At 44.8% G+C, this 19204-nt stretch overlaps 1 long non-coding RNA gene across 5 annotated transcripts in view; it reads right to left on the bottom strand.

Annotated features, from left to right (window-relative positions):
- Window positions 1-2417: 2417 nt before the first annotated feature.
- Window positions 2418-19204, bottom strand: part of LOC106032991 (uncharacterized) — a 340509-nt gene continuing 323722 nt past the window's right edge. For 3 of the 5 annotated variants that reach the window (XR_010833413.1, XR_010833415.1, XR_010833417.1), the window contains one exon: window positions 2418-18972. This is a non-coding gene — a long non-coding RNA (uncharacterized lncRNA). The remainder of the gene's footprint in view (window positions 18973-19204) is intronic. The other 2 variants (XR_010833414.1, XR_010833416.1) reach the window with 2 other exon arrangements.

Genomic DNA, 19204 nt, shown 5'->3' with positions numbered 1-19204 from the left:
CACCTCTGCCCCACGGGAAGGGTTTGGAGTTTGGCACCAGCCGCGCAGCATGACCTCGTCAGCTCCCTCCCAGCTGCATTTTCTGAGAACTCCTAATAATGGCAAAATTACATGCTGACAGCGTAAGAGCTGGGATTATTTGCTTTAGGATTAATATAATTAGGCTAAGTATGAATCAGATGGTTCAGCTATTTGTAATGAGAACACACGGGAGAGATGCGACACCTCTCTGTGTCGGTGACACTTGTGCAAGGGCAGAAGGCGAAGCTGGCGGACACCTTCCCCCCACCCCAGGTCAGGCAGGGCAGGCAGAGCTATGCCAAGGATTAGGCTTCACCTCTTTTAAGACCACTGGATAGTGCCAAGCTCAGTTTTGCTTGTGTAACCATAGCATTTCTGCTGTCATACATTCACTGTCTTAATTAGCATCAATAAATGTTAACACTTGCTGGATTTATTAGGAAGCTTTGAGTGCCAGCTTAATTCAATGCTGACGTATCGACGAATTACTTCTGAGATGTGATCCCTCCTAGAGCTTTCTATTTCAAGATCACAGGGCTCTTCGACATCTCCTGCATCACACAGGGAACCTGAAATGTCAGAGCCACCTGGGCTGGGACTGACACCCAGCCTGGGCTGAAAATATTCAAGTGATGAAGAGCCAAACAGATTCCTTGGGAGAGCACCGGTGAATGGCTACACTCCCAGCTCAAAACATACCTGGTTTCTGGCTGAAATGTTTTAAGTCTGGCAGCCGGCTGTACCTGGGTTTCCCTTTACCTGATCGATTACAAAATATCAGCTAGGAAAGTCCAGGAAGTTTCAGATGGGCACGTATCTGTCACAGAGATCATTACAGCCTTGGCCATGACTGCTTTGGGCCCCCCTGCTTTCAGCCTGGTTATAACAGACAAACCATGGAGTTGCGTTCCCTGGTTTTCCTTCTGGTAGCAAGCTGTCAAAAGGGGATGCAATGCTGCAGACCCTCCCGTAACAAGTGCTGAGCTGGTTTTTGGAAGAATGTATTTGAAAGGACAAGCTCCCAGTTCAACAACAGCACTGGTTTGCTGGGAAACTCTGCCAGCATAGTTGAAACCTTAATTGGTGTCTGCTGTAGAGAGATGGGGACACACAGGCATTTTTCTGACAAATGCGTCATTTCTTCAAAGAGGAAAAATCCTACAGAAGTTTTCAAATCAGGCTAGATTCTGAAAGTCCCAAAAGTGTGTGTGTGTGTGGGGGGGAAATCTCATAAAATCACAGAATCATCTGGCTGGGCTTTGCTCCTGACATCAACGCCCTCTGAAATTCCCTGCTGGAGATGGGGACACGCGATCCCAACGCCCAGGCTGCGCTTGCTGAGCTATTTTGCAGAACGCCCGGGTGACCCCTGGCTGCAGCATTGTCATCTGTGGTCCATTATCGGGGATTTTGTACCAGCTGGGCAGCAGGAGCTCATCTGAAATCCACCCCAGCTCAGGAGATGATGAGTTATTTAGCGACTGGTTGTGCTTGTCTTATAAAAGTAACAGCACTGTGTTCTGTGGCCATTAAGGTCCGATATTAAATGCATAAATATCCTAATAGGTCTAAAGCAAGAACTAGGAAGGCCTTTTATTTCTAATGAACTGAAAATTGTTGTGATCTCATTCACCCACCCATGAAATCCACTGACTGACAGGGTCCCATTTCTGGGCAGCAGGGTTAAATGTGCTTCAGACAAAAGCCAGATTTTCCTTTCTTCTGCATGCCATGGGCAGGATCAAAGGAGTGGGGAAATGGACATTAAAGCTCTTGTAATCAGGGCCACAGACTCCAACCCAGCATGGGCCAGCCCCCTTGCAGGCTCATGGAAATGCCACTGTGCATTTTTGCATGGGAAGCTTTGGGAGCAAACTGGGCAAGAAAATAAGGCCGGGGAGCAAGTGCCGCATGGAGCGGGCTCATCTGTCATCACCAGGAGCTTCTGCTTGGAAGGAACCTGGGAGCAAACAGCCCTTGCACCTTTGATGCTTCCTCCCTCGGTTTAAAAGAGAGAGGGAGGCTTTAAAAAGTGACTTAATGAGGCTGTAATATCTCTGGGACGCAGCAGATGGTGCTAGTATGGATAACCCTGGGAGCAGAGCGTGGCTGAGTGATGGGCAAACACATCCTGGGGGAGCAGGGAAAGCAGGACATCCAGGTTGATTACAATTCTTCACCAGGAAAGCTCTTCTCATTCGCCACATTTCTCTGCAACTGGGAAAACACTGCAGTGGTGGTGGCACATCTAGAAATCCATTACATGTGTGGGATAGACACCTCGAAGGATGGCAAGGCCAGTCCCCTCACTTCGTTAGGCAAACCACAGGACCTGGATAGGAGGTGAGGACGAAGGTGGCCTTCAGAAGAGCTGGCCAGTCATTTCTCTTCTGGCATTGTCTTTTTTTTTTTTTCTTTTTTTTTTTCATTTTGTTTTATAATACCTTTTTCAAGTAACCCTCTCAAAATGGCCTTGAAAGGGACGGGGAAGTAAAATTGCTGATGCTTCCCAAAAGACAGCAAACTGGTGATAGCTTGTTTTCCAAGCACATATGAGTTCATTTTCTTCCCAAAATTTGCATTTATTTTTAACTGGATTAACATCCAGCTAATGTGGATGTCAACTACTTGGAATGCAATTTTGGGAATTACAGAGGAATTCAGCACTGCTGATATAAACCAAATGTGATGGTGTTGGAAAGCATCTGATATTTATCTACATGGGCTTGGTGTCATCAGTATGCTTTGCCTTTCTCCTACGTTAACTCTTAGGCAATCTGCGTGGAAATACTTCTACTATGGTACTATGGTTCCCGTATGACTAATAAGATACAGTGTATTATCTGGCTTGGTGTTTTAAAGAAATAATAGGGAATTTATTACTCAGACTTTCCTTCTTCTAACAAGAATGGCCAATGACACTATACATATAAAGCAATTTTTTACTTGGTAGGCTATTATGTTTCATTTGTCACTGTTTCAATTACAAAGGTTATTGTAGTGCATAATGCTTTGTAAAAGCACAAATACAAGGATAAGGATACTGTGCTTATTCTGCATCTATTCGAAGCACGTTTGATGTAGTTAAGGCAAGTTCTAAGACTTTATGGTGATGAGTCAGGAAATGACTTAAACATCCTCAAGTCTGTACCCAGAAAGACAGCATTTAAGTACCTGCTTCGTGCCCTGCTTTAAGGTTGTTTTCCTGAGCTCAGGCCACAAAAAAAAAACATCGTCCTTTTACATGGATGGGATCCAGCGGCCTTCTCAGTGTTGAAATCCTGCCTTCAGGAAACACAGACAGGGAAGCATCAAAGCAGAGAGGACGAGTTGTTCCTTAATCAAAATATTGTGAAACTGTGGTTCTGTCAATGGTTTGCTGTTCGGGTTTTGTAGATACGTAGGATGATTGGGAAGCTTCAAAGAAAGATGTCAACCAAATGTTTTTCAGAATCACATGCAAGGCAGAAGGAAATGTGCTTCCTAAAGGTCCTACTGTCAGATGAACTTCTTTCTGCGATCATTAAAGTTGTTAAGTCCCCCCTCCCTGCACACACATGAAAGATGATAGGATTTGCATGCCAGCCAAAACTAGATTGGGAATCAGACCTCTCCCTTCGACGGGAAGGGAAGATACAGCCGAGACGCTGGGGGAAAGCAGAACATGGACCTGCTCACCATGATGGGTGGCTCCTTGTCCTTTGCTGCACCCCGACACCAGCTGGCACCTCCGTGCAGGGACCCACTGCAGAGGCAGGGCTGCCTGAGAAGCAAAACTGCCCAATTTTACATCTGGGAAGCCCTACTTTAAAACTCCACCGTACAGCTATCTTCTGTACAGCTATCTTTCACATTGGTGAAAATTAATTTGGGAATGGTGCCAGAGGCTTTTCACATCTCTTTTCCCCAGAGACGTGTTCGCCTGACTGTATTTTCCCATCTGCAAAACTGTCTAGCTTTACATTTGAGGAGGCCTTTACACCAAAGGAAGGCAACATGAGTGATGAGTTTGGGCACATCCGCTGATAAGTTAGAGGGATGATAAAATGATAATGGTTTGTTTTGGACTCATACCTCTGATATGCAGGATTTCTAGTAACTGCATCATGTTGCTATCTTGGACAAAGTAGGAACAAGAATAAGGATTTGAGTAAAACTCCCACTTTCTCAGTTCAGACCAACCTTAGCCTTATTTCATGCTCTTCAGAAATGGAGAAAGGCAGTTTTGGATGGACGCATTGGGAAAATGCCTTAGATTCATCATCCTCTTTATTGCTTTGTAATTTATGTTCAACAGCCTCCCTGGAATTGCAGACCCTTAGAGAGATACTGCTTCTGCATCGCAGATCTGCTGAGCTGGGGTGGTGGCACTTCATGCATGAGATCTGACATGGACTGCTTACTCTTATCTTGTAATTAGCAACTGAGACATTCCCTATTAAATCCCATGAATGACTAGGGGGCATTAAAAATTCTTTTATCACTGGTTAATTCCATAATTTTTGGAAACAGAAACCCCATGTGTTTTTTCAATAAGCACTTCTCCTCCTGACAGCGCTACATCTTTCACAAACACAGCAAGAATAACCTCTGGACTTCGCCTGCAGCATTGAAGTATGAAATTTTGAATTCCATGGGTCACTGTTTTTGCTGCGGCCAGATGTGGATAAAAGGCGGAGGGTGTTTTATTGTTGTTTTTTCAAGAAACAGAGAAAGGTTTGTACTGAGGTACACCCTCTGTCCTAAAAACAAGTGGCTAACATGTGGCTTGAATATCGCCAATTGCCATTTCAAAAGATGAAGCTTAAGAAAAAATATTTTGAATTGAAATATTCTGTCTGCAGTTAATAAAGTACATTATGCCTTCAAATCGCGTTTGAGAAAACATACAGGAGAGCTACAACCTTGATGCTGAGCTGTATATTAGCAATGCAACTGCTGGTGTAGTTGGTTCTGTCTTGGGGGCTTTGTTGGTTTCAATGAGTTGTGGTGAACGTAAAGGAGAAATACAAAATGGCTGAGAAAAACAATATAGCAAGTCCTTCCTTTTGTTCTGAACAGATTGGGTTATTCATTGGAAATAAATTAACAGATGAATTCAACCCCTCTTTTCATTGATGGATGAGTCCCTGAAACCATTCATTACTGGTATGCATTTTATGCAAACTCTTTTGGAGACTGAAGAGCGTTAAAAAAAACTTCTTAGCTCAATTTCTCTGAAGTCCCTGTGTGACACTGATGATTTAAACCCTGTTTCTTGCTTGGGTAACTGGATGGTGAGTAACCAGGAAAGAACACCTTGTTTCTGGAATTTTATGAGGAAAACTGTCCTCATGATAAACTTCATTGGAAATCATCACTTGGAAACCCTGCCAGGGAATAACTGCAGCAATAAATAATGAATTGAGAAGTTCACTATCTATTTGTGAATTTTATTTATTTGCTTGTTTATTTATTTATTTTCTTACTTATTTTTGCTTGCCAGATGCACTAGTAGCCAGGTCATGACAACCCCTGGTTTTACTGCTTTACCACTGATTTTACTGCAAGGATCACTACACTTTGAGGATGATGAATTTTAAATGTCAGTAACTGTGAGTCCTGCACAGTCAGGTTTTTCCCTGTTGCAAGGGAAAATTCTGTAGAATGTTTGATTTTTCCTTTCTTTCTTTTTGCTCCCTAAGTTGTCCTAGTCAATAAGATGATGAGCCCTGTGCAAACACACATCATAAAACTGCTTGCTGGTTCTCAGAGACCAACAGACAGACTTGTGGAGCTGCAGAATACTTCCCCATGACTTTATCTAAAATTCCTGTAGGTGACTTTATGTGCATTTACAGACCATTACTGCAGCAATTTTGTAATATCGTCAGCTGCTGCATGGGAAAAGTTGTCTTGGAAAAGGAAAAGAGAAACATCCAGCTGTCCACTTGTAAGTGCTGAGAGCACCCATCCCTTCTCCAGACTGTGGGTTCACTTTGTTTGTGCCTTTCCACCTGTGTGCATTGCACACAGAGCTTCAGTGCTCCAGAAGCTGGTTTGACTCACAGATTTAGCCGGAAATGATCTGGCTGGGGAAGGTTGGATCATTTTTTGCACACACACACACACACCACACCCCCCGTGTATGAAAACAAGGCAAGAGGATATGTTAGAGCAGAGTACAGCCGAGCATGGCCCCACTGCAGCTGCCTGTGGGGACACAGCTAGCATGTGGCTCTTTTCCCCATGGGCAGAGGCAGGTACGGGAGCTCCTTCTTTCTGCTCCCTCCTCCTGGACCACAGGCTGGGATCACCTTTTTGGACTTACCATCAGGTGTGCTGTACAGCCGGTCCTGCTCCAGACAAAGCCTTCGGTGCAGAAACTGTACCACAAAGGATCATGAAAACTCAGCACCAGCCCCAGTGGTTAAACGCTCTCAATAACTGAAACACTTTGAGGAGCAGATATTCTCATCCCCTTCTAATTTGCAGTTGGGACCTAGGGCAATTTTTGTTCCTAAAACTTTGGAGTCACTTCAACATTTTCAGCCACAGAACAACTGCTCATGTTCTTGCTCCAGTCATTTGAAGTCTCCCTGGGAAACAGCTGGCCTCTGATGTGCGAGATACCTGCTTCCCACTATTTGGCTTCCAACAGCAAGAAGATGACTTACGGCCATGAACTATCCCTTAATTTAACACATCAAAACTGAGCGAAAATAAACAAAGCAGAGTGAAGAACACATGTAGATCATGAACTCACATTCTGCACCTTGCACTTTTGCCCAGAGCACATGTTTTTGCAGCTTATCTCCCTAGGTATCTGTGATGGTGCCTTCTCATGTGTTTGTTTTCTTTGTGTGGGGATACTTGGCAAGAAACTGCTTCTATGGGAGAAAAAGCAGTTTCTGCTTCTCTGTGGCCATGGACCAAACAAAGACCATAACTGGACATTTAACCACAGGCTTGCTGCAAAACCTGTCTGGGTAAGTGAAATAGCCTGCACTGATCTCAGTGGGTTTTGAGGAAGGTTCTGTCCAGATTGTTTTGTCCTTTTTTTTTTTTTTTCTCTGTTTCCCACCTTCATTTAATTCACAGTTGGCTTTTGTGCCTTTCTTCTTAATCTCAGAAAGCCCTTCTGCAGCCCCAAAATGTAATTTAACGTCACAGCAGCAACAGAAAACAGCCTTGGTGAGGCTCAGCTTCAAGTGAAATACAACAGCCTATAACATCTCCTGGAAACATTTTGACTCATATCTAAATTCACTTAAACTCTTCTTGAAACCTGAATAAATGGCATTTGAAAAAAAAAAAAAAAAAAGGAAATCGGTGCCAATTATTGCTACTGGCCAGAGAAATGGCATTTGAAACAAAAATTAAGGAAATCGGTGCCAATTATTGCTGCTGGCCAGAGAACAGACATACTCCTTCCCCGGTTGATGCTGGATCTGCACTATGGCTGGCAGACACCTGAGCAGCCACGTCCTCACCAGGCTCAAGCATCCAAGTCTTCAGCTGGGTTTGCAGAGCCCCAACACCCGCTCAGAAACTCATCCGTTGTCAGCAGAGATCTGCCCACATGGATCTTATCAATGTAAAAACGTGCATACAGCTGAGAAGGTGTTAAAGGCGGCGCACTCCTGCTGCAGATAATGAATGAAAATAAGCCTTTTGTTCACTGCTTCACTGCCTTGAGATGAACGCAGAAAGAAAGGGTCAAATCCAAAGCTGATGGCTGGTCAGAGATTCAGTTTGGCGAGGGTTAAGATCAAGTCTCACAGAGTCAGGAAGGAGAAAGGCCCCAAGTGTCCTCGAAATTTCCATATGACATTTAGGTATCAATAACATCATTGTTCAGGAGCAAGAGCTCGTTTTCTAAGAAAGGCTGCTCGCTCCTCGCGGGCGCGCTCCCTGCAGCTGAGGATGCCAGGCTGCTACTTGTCAAGAAACTTGTTAGCTCATTTAAGAAATGCTCAAATTAAATGTGGTATAAATCAACACCATTTCACTCACATTAGGACACACCAGTGTAATCCTGCTGAGGACAGTAACCTGAAAATATTTAATGATGTCAACTTTTCAAAGGAAAAATTTCCATGTGTGGAATTTTGAAAGGTTTTTGGTGTTTTTGCAGTTTATTTTTCTTTTGAAAAGTCCATTTGCCATCTTTTTTTTTTCTTTTTTTTTTTTTTAAAAAAAAAAAAAGGATTATCTGTTAATATTACCCTGTTACAAAATATATTCATAATCCTCATGGCAGTTACTTAGCAAGTCTTAAACCTGTCATTAAAATACCTCCTCTTGTTACTACAATCAGCAGCCTTAATCCACTTCGAGCCTCTAATTTTTTTTTTCTTTTCCCACTTTGTTCCCAAACGGCTTAAACCAAGGTATGACAGGTAGCAAACAATCCCCAATCTAATTACTTGGAAGAAACAAATGAAGGGAAGGAGCATGTTTGTGTGGCAAATTCCTGAGAGTTTGGAAACTAGAGGCCGTAGGAATGTGCCTGGGGAAAATTTTAAACCCACTCCAAAGCTGTGGGTTTGAAAAGTGGTGAATTTAGTCCCTGGGGGGCATCAATGGGGAGCGGTGGTGCCAAAAGAGGGGGCGGCCACGAGCAGCTCCAGACGTGCAGCGCCAGCCCTGGGGTGGGGACAATTCGCGTGGTCCTCCATGGGAGGATGCTCATGGGCTGGATCCAGCACAGCAAGCACCAAGCTTTACCTGGAAAGTGTTTGGCAGCCTGGTGAAGCTTGGCAGCACCCTAATGGCTCTGAGGACCAGATTCCCCAGCTCAGGAAGCTGTGGGTATGTGCTGGTGAGCAGGAGGATGAGCGGTGGGAAGCAGAGAGGACCACATTGCTGGAGAAGGGCGTGTGAGTATTGGCAATAAAAGGTCGGTACCAGGATGCTGATTCATAGGGAGGAAAAAAGAAAGAAAAAAAAGAAAGAAAGAAAAAAAAGAAGACAAAAAAAAAAAGATGTTTAATTAAAGACAAGCAGAAGAAATGCAGCATCTTGGCACTACAGTTTTCCAGGAAGGGGAGGAATAAGGCGTTGGTGTTTCAATGGGACACAGCACCAAGCACAGGTTAAACACATCAGGCAGATCCCACTTGCTTGAAGCTCAGAGCTTGTTCAGGACCCGACCCCATCCCAAAAGAGCATCTCCAGAGAGGGGTATCCATAACCGCTCGCAGCATGTGCAGTCTGTGAAGGCTTGGAGGGGCAAACAAGAGCTCACTTTCATGCTCCCTGAAGACCTCGGGCTGTCCTGGGAGCTGCTGGGTAAACACGGTGCTGATGTGAAATCAGATATCATCTGTACAAAACCCTTCAGAAGATAATTAGGCTGAACTGGGATTTTTAAAAGGCATTAAGTGTATGAACTTTTCGATCTTAAACAATGCCACCATGACTACTCTGGGAATAAAGCACTGTGGCCCTTCTTGGAGATCATGTGTTAAAGTTGTCTTGTTAGCAGGGAGACACTAATGTAATAAAGGAAAGCTTTGTGGCCTGGAACAGCTGGGCTTTTCTAACTGCTTGCCTAAATGTGGGTGATTAATGACCAAAATGCATCCTTGCTGAATGGCATTGAGAGCCTGGTATGGAGGTATTTCATGGCATTTTCCTTTTCCCATTTTTGTAAGAGATTTATTGGAAACAAAGATCCATTGATGTAAAGTCGTTACAGATACGCAAAGTGAATATTGTATTACTGCCTATCTGATGGGTGACAATAATCTCACATTGTTGTTGCATATTTTTTGCTTTAGGACCTAAAGATGCTCAAAAAAAACACCCCACTTGGTGCTGTTGAGACTGGAGCAACTCGAAAATTTTAATAAGATTTGTTGTCATTGTTGTTGGAAAATGCTGCTTCATCCAAACCAAAATGTCTCACAGTGAAATAGTCCCATTAATAATATTTCCATGGGAAAGTTTTCAGAGTTTCTGGGGTCAATTTATAAGTGGAGAAGGATCTAAATGAGAACCCTGATCTTCTCAATCTGAAAACAGATGTTTCAATGGCAACAATAACAACAACAACTACAAAAAACATTTTGGGGTTTGAAAAGTTTGGTTCTTGTTCCACACCAGAATGAAAACACATTTCCAGACCTCAGAAACCTTCGTGGAAGTGCACTGCTGATTTCTGGCTGTCTCTGCCAGAAACTTCATGGCCTGTTGGAGACAGCTCTGGCATGTGGGCCCTTGGCTGTTCCGGCCACACTGTGGCCACCTGCCCCACTCTTGGACTTTGATAGGGATATCACCCATCCTTCGTCCTTTGCTGCTCTTTGCATGCCTCCCCTGCTTTCCCAGAAAAGCAGAATAGCTGCCTGAAGTCTCACATTGCTTTTCTTCACCCGTGTTCAAAGTTGTTCACAAAGAATAATAATAATAGTAAAGTCTCCTTTGGGCCACAGAGCAGCCATCTGGGAGAGGTGTAATGTTCTGGTAGCATGGGAAGCGAGACTCCATCACCTTAAAAAACACAAAGTTTATAATCTGGTTATCAGGAGTGCATGGGAAAGCTGAAGTCAAAGGCTAGAAGACACTGCAATAGATGCCCTAATTGCCTGGCAGACACTTCCGATATCTTTGTTGCTTCAGGTGCAGGTTTGTGTCTCACCCATCACTGCTGCATCAGAAATGGTTTGGGTACTTGGCTAATAGGTGGTAGCTGGACAGGATGAGAGGACATTGCTCTGGCCAGGGAAGGTACACCTTTTATTTACCCAACTATCTCACTTCCAGACACATTTTTTTTTTTTTCCCCTCAGCCAACATGTTGGCTTTTGTCATTCATCAGGCCCTGGGATTGTTTTCCCTAACATCCCCTTAAGAAGGATATATTTTTCAAAATACTGCCATTCCATTCACTGAAACAGGGTTTGATGTGGCTACTTCAAATCAAAACCATGAGCTTTCCTCTCCTCACACCCACTGACTTAAAACCTGCCCCCAATGCCAGTGGTTCAGAACTATCCAAATAAAGTAGTTGCTTTAAGGACTGTTTGCTTTTCCTCTCAGACTCCTTCTCCCGACGTTATATTGTTTGTGGAAAAAGAGTTCTCTGGGTGGGTCACTTAGCTGTCGTGGTTAAGAAGCTGTATTTGAAGTCTGGTTCTGTGCAGAAGGAAAACATGTCAAAACGGCCTTGGAAATACAGTTCACTTCTTTTCCCTCCATGTCGGGATGTTAACTTTTTCCCTCCATGAAACAGCTCTTTCCCATGAAAAATAGCATCGTGAGGACATTTGCTGAGTGGCTCCAAAATGCAGTGAACCATAACCCTCTTTTCTTAGTGGGAAAACAAATTACTTCTTGAATAAAGCCGCCTCAAACTTTGCTTGAGCACCTACTCCTGAATATCTTTATACCAAGGAAACACGCTTAATTATTCTTGAGTAATTTTGCTTGCTGGACTGCAATCCCTCAAATTAATGCTATGTGGGATTTTGTTGATGATGTCGTTTTTTCATTTGAAATGATGCCAAGGAGCAGGTTCCCCTCTTCCATCTTCCCCCTTCCACCTTTGACTTTAAAGCAGATTCTCTGTTCCTTACATAAACACTCCTCCAAGATACTTTTACAGAGTGGCATGTGCACCATGAGCCAGAAATGGCATTAATGCATTTTTCTTCTGTAGCTTTGGCATGACGTGCATCTAATGTGAATGTGTGTTGCCTCGGAGAATGCTCTGTTTTATATTCTTGCATCTGATTTTGTGCAGCTGGGAAGCCACGTTTCACAGGTGGTTGGTAAGCTTATTAGATTATTCATAACTGGTTTTATTTCTCTTCTTTCCTTTTTTTTTTTTTTTTTTAAAGTAATTAAAAACATGCGTCAAAGGAGGCCCATGATGATTAGAAGCACTGCTGACATTTATTTCCCGGTTACCTTTTGCTGTTTTCACTCACGTTATACAGAGCCCGGTGCTGGTACTCATACAAGTGTGCCACTTATTCCCGTGGACATGGCTCTGAGCCCACACCAGACAAGCTAGCAAGAAATACGTGCTATTCCTGTTGGAAATTATTTTATTTTTTTTTAAGAGGAAGCAAACTATATTTATTGGTAGTTTATTAGGTATTTACTTTGTGAGAAACTTCTGCTGGCAAAGAGCAGCAATCACAGTAATAATTACGATAATGATGATGAATGTTTGGCGTCATTTTTTCTGTTGACCCAAAGCAGCGACAAATTCTGGGCATGGAGCAATTCATCTGAGGAAGAGTTCTTGATCTGTAGTACTCTTGAAACAGGCACATACAAGAAGAAGGGTAAAAGTACTGAAGGAGTCACTGATGGGGTGAAGTTTTGCCAGCAGAAGAGGCTAGCTCCAGACCCCGGTAACATGAATTCCTGGCTGAAATTCAGGCCAGTCTACCAGGGTGCAACACACAGCTCTGCAAGCCTCCACCGGGATGGTCCCGGCCATGTGTGATCCAGATACCAGCTCTGCATCTCCTCCAGAGGAGGACTCCGGTAGCTCACATGTGGCCTGTTCAGCTTCTGCTTCCCAGAGGAGTCGAGGCTGAGTTTTCCGAGGTGTTGAGCTTCGACTGGCTCAAAGTCAGGCTGTGCGTTAGCCTTTTCGATAGTCAGACCCTCAAAAGCTGAGCTGAATTTTATAGAATAATTTCTAGGAATGGAAAGTACTTCACTGATGTATGTCATGAACAGTTTTTTTAAGTCATTTTGTTTATAAAAAAATGGAATACATATGTCCTCAAAACTGGATTTTTAAAGGATTCGTGCATGCAGTGGAAGGAGGAGGGGCACTAAGATTGATATCAGGAACAGTGGTGGTGACAGGTGGCACCCACAGTGCTGTGGATATACTGCTTTGGCAGAGGCATAGGCACTCAGTAGTCTTCAAAACTCCTGAACCCCTGTCTTCAGGACAGGCTTCAGGAACGAATCCACAAACCCTTGTGCAGGGGATGAGCCAGGACACATACCAGCCGTGGCGATGGGACCTCCTTGCCTTCCTGGGGCACAGAAGCAGCCACTTGCTTGCCTAATCCTGCAGGGCCGAGCAGAGGCACTCACCAGCTGGTCACCCTGCTCCCAAGCATCACCCACCCCCAAAGCAGTGCACACGCTGCTCCAGCAGGAAGATTTGGCTTCCTCTTCCTCGCTGTGGCTAAGTGACAACTGCCTTTCCCTGCTGGATCCCAGTGTCTCCACAGCAGGCCAGTAACTCCCTCCTTTTCCCCAGCTCTTCTGCTGCTAAATAAGTCAGATGATGAAAAGCTTTGTTTTGAAATGTTCCTGGCTTATTTGTGCCCTTCACGCACCGCAGTTTTCTGCATTGTCTCCTTCTCCGCCTTCAGGTCATTTCTTATACACAGGAAACAAGAACAGGATGGCGAAGCTTGCATGAAATATCTCTTCTTGCCTGGGAGAAAACACAGACTGCTGACTCAGGCTACGCACACAAACAGTCCAAACACTGCAAAATATATAACCCCACGGCTCCTCCAGCTGCGCGTGTTCCCACATGAACCGTCTGCCATGCCGCGTTTGCACAATCAGCCACTTCAGACATCACCCACCTTGAAGATCTTCGAAAATGTCAGGGAAAAAAAAAGACTTGAAAAATGTTTGGGAAGGCAGAGGGTGGCTGAGGTTGAGTACACACTTACACCTAGCCTCACCCTAACAGAAGTCGGAGTTGCAAAATGTGCTGCCTGCGTGGCAAATGTCCCTTTCGTCACGTCTGATGGGTACGCAGGCACCGGTGGAGACTGCCACGAGCTGTGCTCCTCAGTGACCTTTCCCTCGCAGCCGGATATGAACTTCTTTGCTTCATCCTGACATCTGCGAGCAATCTGAGGCAGCTCCGTGCCACACGGCTTGGTTTTGAAATGTTTCAGTGAGGAAAGCTTGCATGGGATGAGCCGAGCAATGTTTTCCAGTTTGCCCACAGGTCTCACCTCTGGTTCCAATCACTTCGTGGAAACCAAAAGCATGTCTATTGTGTCGGGAAAGGCGGATGGATGATCAGAGGGGAAGCCAGATTTACTCGGCTATTCCCTCTCTACCCCTCCAGGGCTCTTCAAACTTATCCAAATTCCTCCTTCTCAAGTGAGGAAGGCTGGGAGGGCTTCATTAAGTAGCCATGGAAACACCTAAGGAAAAGGAGCAGCCTAACAGCTGACTTACATGGAAGTGAGGCAACAAATCTGGCTTTCATCAGGGCAATCTGGAGTCATTCTGGAATTTTATTTTGCAAATACTGGTCTCCTTGCCCCAGAGTTACCAGCATTCCCAGCTGAAGGTCCAGTCCTCCTTTTCCACTCATGGGCTTGGCATTTGGAGACATTTCCCGGAGCCTAAGGAGAGGAGGACAGCGCGTACAGGGCTGTCTGCGATGGCCCACATAGCCCACGGAGGCCGCTGACAGTGTCACTCCTAAGAACAAGCTTTGTTGGCTTAATCAAGGCCAGATTTCCTGGCAGGGCTGGGTTCCTGCAGGCAGCACATCCAGCCTGCCCGGATGCATCCCATCCGGCGTACGCTGTCCCCATCCATACCCTGCCTGCCTCTACCACCAGTAATGATGCTCCTACTGATACCGGGAATAAAACTGACTAACCTCACTGAGATCAGGCTTCCTTCTGCTCAGAGCAATTTTGAAAATTCCACCGTGGTTGTCCCACCTCCTTGGTCAGGGGGTTCCCCCCACAATGCTGTCGCCTCCTTTGCCTGCACAGGAGGTGGAGGTGGCTTGCAGCCCTCCCAGCTGCACCGCACTGACTTTTCCTCGAGCACGAATCTGCCCCAAGGTTCTGCTGCAGCCTTGAGCTACTGGAAGCTGTTGGGTAGACCTCATGCTCCTCTCGTGTTTCAGTCCTAGGTTGCTCGTCTTTTGCAACTTGAGCTCAACTCGAGTGGTAGAAAACACAGGAAAAAAAGCTTTCTCTTCCCTTCTCCACTCCTCTCCCTCGTGGGCACTGATGCTCACCCACATTTCCCAAGTGCTTTCTCTGCTCTGTTTTCATGGAGTCAAGGAAGTGACTCGCTCCTTGGGATTTACGTGCCTTTGAGGTAATGGCTGAGCAGCTTTGAGAGATGAATCCTGCTCTCTGTTGCTGGCTTTGTGGCTAGCTTGGCAGACCATGGGAGTGGGATTTTGCAGCTCGAACTCTGCAGCCTTTTTGTGTCGCTGCCTGAGCTGACACCTTTCCTTTGAAATGGAGAAGGTGGCAAGTGGTTTTTATCCAGTATCTTGAGCCTTAATCCAACTTTTGCAAGGGATTCAGGATTTTTGTGGGCAGTTTCTTTTTTTTTTTTTTTTTAATCCCTCCCCTGACCCACTTTGCTGCTGTGCTTGGATAAATAATTTCTGCAGGGTAGGAAGTGCAGCCAAAGTAAGTAGCTTAATGTCTTTTCTCAGTAAAAAATCACAAAAATTATCAGTCTCAGATTCACTTCAGCAGTAAATTAAAACTATCACAAACAAAAACTGCATAAAAAGCCTGGCTCCAAAGTGGTTAGTACCTTCCTGCTTTAAGTATGCTCATGCAATATACAGTTGTGCTTTCAGCTGGAGTACAAAGGCAAAGCTGGTATTAAATCTGGATGCGGTTTTCACCCAAACTTCACCCAGTGGCCTCATCAGTCTCGTATGATCAATTTGTCCCATGTTGTCCTTGTAGAGCTGAATGCAAAAGGCAGTGATAGAAGATGCCATATCACATTATTTTCTGGGGTAATCCTGGAAGCGGAGGGAGATGCTACTGCCTGCTAATCCAGGCAGCTTGCAGAGCAGAGGCTGTAATATCTCAGCGTTTGCTTTTGACGCCCAGAGACACCTCACCTCTACTGAGTAGAGTGGGATGGGATTCATCTCCTGGTGCACGGCATCTCCTCCTGCAGCTAAACAACCCAGCATGTCCTTACCTAAGCCTTTTGCAAAGAGAAAACCAACAGGATCCAGCCATCTCTGAAATGGCACCACATATAGAGGCACTCTGTGCTTTCCTTCCCCTTCCAGCCCTCTGCCTTTTTCCATTTGGTCCTTAGGTGGTGTCATTACGAGGTTGTTTTTTTTTTTTCTTGTGAATGTTAGAACTGGTCACCAGATACTCTAATCCCCCACGGCCGTTACCTGATCGTTTCTGCACACACTGCCGGGACTCCGAAGTTCCTCATCTGTAGATCTTAAGAAGCCTGAAGTTATGTCTTTCTTTGCTGGCTCCAGATAATCAGGTAAAGCTTTGTCCATGCCCCAAGGACGCATAATAAAATAAACAGAGAAATTCAGATAAACTGGAGGAGAAACATAACCTCAAACTCATGTTTGGTTAATGTAAACAATGTTGACATTTTCACTTGTCATTAAATTTCATCTGATTCACTGTGTTGTCCTACCTTGCCTGTATGACACTAAAAACCATTACGGTATTTTTTAGTACCTTAAACCAATCTGGTAAGGAAATTTCAGTTCTTCTCATCCACACTTGTGGTTAAAAATCCCTCCTCCATAATGGAAAAGACTGTGAAACACTTACTCATCTGCCCCAATAAAAGCCTTTCTGAGGATGAAAGGGAAAAGGGGGGAGTAATGTTTTCCAGCACTCACCAGATCAATTAACCAGATTTTCATACGAAATTTTAATTCATTGTATAATTTTAATCCTAGAGAACTGATCCGGGTAGGATGGTGCTTGCGGTCATATATCACACATGCACCAAATGCTGTTCAGAACAACAATCACACAGAATTTACCAGGGGTTACCTTGCCCTTAGCTATTTCTTGCATCCACTTACTGACATACGGATATATTGATATATCCACATATATATATTGCAAATCCCCTTGAGCATCATCTGCCCACCACCCTGGTGCTCCCACAATGGCAGCACAGAGAAACGACCTAAGGGGCCCTCCACGTCCTCTTGAACAGGGTCCTTGGGGTTTATCCTTTGGGTTTGGAACCCCCTCCATGGGGTCCAGTGCATTTGGGCCCCTCGAGGGTTAGGATTTTGCAGGTCCTTGGGTGAAGAGGATGCCTGGTGAGCACCAGGCAGGTGCAGAGCGTGGTGGGCTCCATCCTGGGGCCAGCCTCCTCCTTCCCACGGCTGCGTGCTCACTGCTCCATCAGCACAGATTTATTTCCATGCTCGATTTGTAGGAATAAAAGAGCCAGATAAGAAATATGTTTTTAATACTAATGTCACCAATGAATGCTGAGGATCTTGATATCAGCCATTAAGTAAAAGCAGGGGTGGAATGAGCATCATTTGTCTGTTGCCAGCTTCTCTCAACTGGCTTTCATTTAGATGAGGAAAAAAAAATCATTGTTATCCAGGTAATAGTGAAATATATTTGTTGTCAGCAACAGGTCAAAATGCAGAGATACATTATTCTCAGCAAGCTGACTTCACATTTTCTGAGCTAAATGCTGGATCCTTTTCCTCAATTATTCACATATGTTTTCTGGTTTAATAATAACCCACATGCTGTCTCCCAAAGAAAGCTTGCAATTTACAGGCTTCATGATCTTCAACCAGAACACACGCATCTGTTCGGCCATTTCTTGTTCCAGTGGTTGAGCCAGTGAACTACAGAGATGACATTAAGAAAGGTGCCAGTATGAAGTGCATCCTGATAAAATATATATATATATATAAATAATAATAAAAAGAGATTGCAAGTGAGAAAAGTTGTAATGTCACAGCTTCAGCAGAGAGACCTAAATAAGAAACAAAGCAAGCCTGATGGTCACAGTGTAATAGCTAACCGATGTTTTCCCCCAGCACAAAAACACTCCATCATTCAGCATGTTTGGAGGCGTCTGCCACTGTGTTCCAGCACAACATACTGCATTCCACTGTGAAATAGCATATATGTAACCTTACAAGACAAATGGCCATGCTTGCTGCTTAGCAAGTGCTCAGAGACTTTGATGTAGAGTTTTGTTTGGTGCGCGGCATGTGACAGCAGCATTGCTTGGGTAAACAAGTATGTGCTCTGGTCTGAACAAACACGTTGCTTCTGCTGCAAGTGCCGGAGCTGCATGGCAGATGTCTATCCTTCCTTCTCGTTCTCCCTCTTTCTTTCACCCTCCGCCTCAGCCCTTCTGCAAAGCAGATTACTCCTCTGCCCACAGAGATCTGGACTGTTTTTCTATCAGCTCTGTTGAGGCGTTTTCTTTCCCCATTCAATTCTGCGTGGGTGCAAGAGTTCGTTCACCTTCAAAACAGCAAAGGAAAAACTGAAACAGCAAACGTGAGCTTGCCTGGGGTAATGCCTCTTTGTATGCCGCAGAGGAGTCACCACACAAACAACGATCAGAGCCACAGTCAGCTCCTACAGCAGGTCTGTAACAGCGGTGCTATGGGGTCTGTTACCCCATCTTATAAAGCGTAATGCTCCTGAGGGTGGAGTTTGTCTAGGAGAAAGGGATTTCAGTCACAGTATTCGCATGGAAGCAGAAAGGTGGTAAAGTCTCCTGCTCATGTCATCGTTCACCTCCCGTTTTCAGCTCCCTGGCAGCAGGGAGGTGCCAGCTCAGGAGACACCTCTGTGATGGGTGACGTTGTGCTCGCTGGTGTTACAAATCCTCTTGTCAGGCTTTGGATCCAGAAACCAGGCTGTTCACCGGTGGGGGTTTCGGTTTCCGATAGAAAAAACAAACGTTTTGAAAACACAGATGGTGTTCGTGTAACCAAACCCCACGTCCTCCCTGGAAAAAAGTTCAGTGGAAGATTTTTGAGCAGCACCAAATACACTTCCAGCCACAATGGCTGAGCGATCCCCCAAAGATGAAAGACCAAGGAGCTTTGGGTTCCCCTCCTCCTGTGCATCACCTCTTGGTGAAGCCTGGGCAGTCAGGCATTAAACAGTGTCCTGCCCACACTCTCCAAGTGATCACTTTCAAGTGTAACGCAGTAAAACCTCATATGATTTCCATATGTCCTGCTGCCGGAATATTTTGCAACTGATTCACGATGGAAAAAAAAAAAAAAAAACAACTTATAAACACATTATCTTGACAGGAGCAATTCTTGAAGTAGTAGGACATACAATAGCAGAGACTTTGAAAGGAGGTCATTATTATCCAGTAGCGTTTTTCACTGGATGGCTATGAAATTTATGTCAATGAGTCACATCCTTTGAAAAGAAAGAATGAAAAGTGCCCTGTAGGACAGGTGAGCTCCTCCCCGAGCCTC

This window comes from Anser cygnoides, chromosome 8, assembly GCF_040182565.1.
Source record: "Anser cygnoides isolate HZ-2024a breed goose chromosome 8, Taihu_goose_T2T_genome, whole genome shotgun sequence".
NCBI classification, from domain to species: Eukaryota; Metazoa; Chordata; class Aves; order Anseriformes; family Anatidae; genus Anser; species Anser cygnoides.
Note: the sequence above shows the minus strand (reverse complement) of the source record. Positions and strands in the feature narration are given on the sequence as shown.